The sequence below is a fragment of the Arachis stenosperma genome, chromosome 6 (assembly GCF_014773155.1).
Source record: "Arachis stenosperma cultivar V10309 chromosome 6, arast.V10309.gnm1.PFL2, whole genome shotgun sequence".
NCBI classification, from domain to species: domain Eukaryota; kingdom Viridiplantae; phylum Streptophyta; class Magnoliopsida; order Fabales; family Fabaceae; genus Arachis; species Arachis stenosperma.
The window spans coordinates 79311500-79314940 of record NC_080382.1 but is presented as its reverse complement, the minus strand read 5'-3'; the positions used below and the strand labels follow the sequence as shown (position 1 = coordinate 79314940).

Below are 3441 nucleotides of genomic sequence, written 5' to 3'. Positions count from 1 at the left end.
TCCAATGGAAGATCCTCATCAGTTTTTAGCTGAATTCTTGCAAATCTGTGACACAGTCAAGACTAATGGGGTTAACCCTGAGGTCTACAGACTGATGCTATTCCCTTTTGCTGTAAGAGACAGAGCTAGAATATGGTTGGATTCTCAACCTAAAGAAAGCCTGGACTCTTGGGAAAAGCTAGTCAATGCCTTCTTGGCAAAGTTCTTTCCACCACAAAGATGGAGTAAGCTTAGAGTGGAAGTCCAAACCTTCAGACAGAAGGATGGAGAATCCCTCTATGAGGCTTGGGAAAGATACAAGCAATTAATCAGAAAATGTCCTTCAGACATGCTTTCTGAATGGAGCATCATAGGTATTTTCTATGATGGTCTCTCTGAACTATCCAAGATGTCTTTGGATAGCTCTGCTGGAGGATCTCTTCATCTGAAGAAGACGCCTGCAGAAGCTCAAGAGCTGATTGAAATGGTTGCAAATAACCAATTCATGTACACTTCTGAAAGGAATCCTGTGAATAATGGGACTAGTCAGAAGAAAGGAGTTCTTGAGATTGATGCTCTGAATGCCATACTAGCTCAGAATAAGATATTGACTCAACAAGTCAATTTGATTTCTCAAAGTCTGTCTGGAATGCAAAATGCACCAAACAGTACTAAGGATGCTTCATCTGAGGAAGAAGCTTATGATCCTGAGAACCCTTCCATGGAAGAGGTGAATTACCTAGGAGAACCCTATGGAAATACCTACAATTCTTCATGGAGAAATCACCCAAATCTCTCATGGAAGAATCAAGAGAGACCTCAACAAGGTTTTAATAACAATAATGGTGGAAGAAACAGGTTTAGCAATGGCAAGCCTTTTCCATCATCTTCTCAGCAACAGACAGAGAATTCTAAGCAGAATACTTCTGACTTAGCAACAATGGTCTCTGATCTAATAAAGACCACTCAAAGTTTCATGAATGAAACAAGGTCCTCCATCAGAAATTTGGAAGGACAAGTGGGTCAGCTGAGCAAGAAAGTTACTGAACTCCCTCCTAGTACTCTCCCAAGTAATACAGAAGAAAATCCAAAAGGAGAGTGCAAAGCCATAGACATGGCCGAATATGGAGAGGAAAGAGAGGAGGAGGACGCCACTGAGAAAGACCCCAGTGGGCGTGTACCAATCTCCTCTGAGTTCCAATGGGAATCTGAGGCTCAAAATGAGACCATAGGGATTCCATTGGACTTACTTCTGCCATTCATGAGCTCTGATGAGTATTCTTCCTCTGAAGAGGATGAGTATGTTACTGAAGAGCAAGTTGCTAAATACCTTGGAGCAATCATGAAACTAAATGACAAGTTATTTGGAAATGAGACTTGGGAGGATGAACCTCCCTTGCTCACCAAAGAACTGGATGACTTGTCTAGGCAGAAACTGCCTCAAAAGAGGCAGGATCCTGGGAAGTTTTCTATACCTTGTACCATAGGCACCATGACCTTCAAGAAGGCCTTGTGTGACTTAGGGTCAAGTGTAAACCTCATGCCCCTCTCTGTAATGGAGAAATTAGGGATTTTTGAGGTGCAAGCTGCAAGAATCTCATTAGAGATGGCAGACAACTCAAGAAAACAAGCTCATGGACTTGTAGAGAATGTTTTGGTGAAGATTGAAGACCATTACATCCCTACTGACTTCATAGTCCTAGAGACTGGGAAATGCATGGATGAATCCATCATCCTTGGCAGACCCTTCCTAGCCACAGCAAAGGCTGTGATTGATGTTGATAGAGGAGAGTTGATCATTCAAGTGAATGAAGAATCCTTGGTGTTTAAAGCCCAAGGACATCCCTCTATCATCATGGAGAGGAAGCATGAAGAGCTCCTCTCAAAACAGAGCCAAGCAGAGCCCCCACAGTCAAACTCTAAGTTTGGTGTTGGGAGGCCACAACCAAACTCTAAGTTTGGTGTTGAACCCCCACATTCAAACTCTAAGTTTGGTGTTGGGAGGTTCCAACACGGTTCTGAGCATTTCTGAGGCTCCATGAGAGTCCTCTGTCAAGCTAATGACATTAAAGAAGCGCTTGTTGGGAGGCAACCCAATGTTTTATAGTTAACTATTTTCTTTTGTTATTTTATCTTTTTTGTAGGTTGATGATCATAAGAAGTCACAAAAACAATGAAAAAGTATAGTTCACAACAGAATGAAAAACAGGAAGAAAAACAGCACACCCTGGAGGAGAAGAAACTGGCGTTCAAACGCCAGTAATGTTAGCTGTTGGGCGTTTAACGCCCAGTCTGGCACCATTCTGGGCGTTTAACGCCAGAAAGGGGCACCAGACTGGCGTTAAATGCCAGTAAAGGGCAAGAACCTGGCGTTAAACACCAGGAATGGGCACCAGCCCGGCGTTTAACGCCAGAAATGGCTCAAAACGTGATTTTGAGCCACATTTGGTGCAGGGATGACTTTTCCTTGACACTACAGGATCTGTGGACCCCACAGGACCCTACCATCACTCTCTCTCTTCTTCCCCCATTCACCAATCACCTCAACACCCCCTCCCCAAAAACCCCTCACCTATCAAATCCCTTCTTTCTCTTCACCACTCACATCCATCCTTCATAAAACCCCACCAACCTCACCCTTCAAATTCAAACCACTTTCCCTCCCAAACCCACCCATAATGGCCGAACCTCTACCACCCCCTCTCTTCTATAAATACCCTTCTTCAACTCTTCATTTTCACACAACCTAAAACACCCTTCTTCCCCTCTTCCTCATTTCTTCTTCTTCTACTCTCTTCTTTCTTCTTTTGCTCGAGGACGAGCAAACATTTTAAGTTTGGTGTGGTAAAAGCGTTGCTTTTTCATAACCATTTATGGCATCCAAGGCCGGAGAAACCTCTAAAAAGAGGAAAGGGAAGGCAAAAGCTTCCACCTCCAAGTCATGGGAGATGGATAGATTCCTCTCAAGGGTGCATCAAGACCACTTCTATGAAGTTGTGGCCTTGAAGAAGGTGATCTCCGAGGTCCCCTTTTCACTCAAAAAGAGTGAATATCCGGAGATCCGCCATGAGATCCGAAGAAGAGGCTGGGAAGTTCTTACCAACCCCATTCAACAAGTCGGAATCTTGATGGTTCAAGAGTTCTATGCCAATGCATGGATCACAAAGAACCATGACCAAAGTGTGAACCCGAATCCAAAGAATTATCTCACTATGGTTCAGGGGAAATACTTGGATTTTAGTCCGGAGAGTGTGAGGGTGGCGTTCAACTTGCCTATGATGCAAGGAGATGAGCATCCTTACACTAGAAGGGTCAACTTTGATCAAAGGTTGGACCAAGTCCTCACAGTCATATGTGAAGAGGGCGCACAATGGAAGCAAGATTCAAGAGGAAAGCCGGTCCAATTGAGAAGGCATGACCTCAAGCCCGTGGCTAGAGGATGGTTAGAGTTCATACAACGCT

The 3441-nt window shown here is 44.0% G+C and overlaps 1 non-coding gene across 1 annotated transcript; it reads right to left on the bottom strand.

Annotated features, from left to right (window-relative positions):
• Positions 1-226: 226 nt before the first annotated feature.
• Positions 227-334, bottom strand: LOC130937760 (small nucleolar RNA R71). The gene has a single exon (XR_009068961.1). It is a non-coding gene; the product is annotated as a small nucleolar RNA R71 (small nucleolar RNA).
• Positions 335-3441: the final 3107 nt, after the last annotated feature.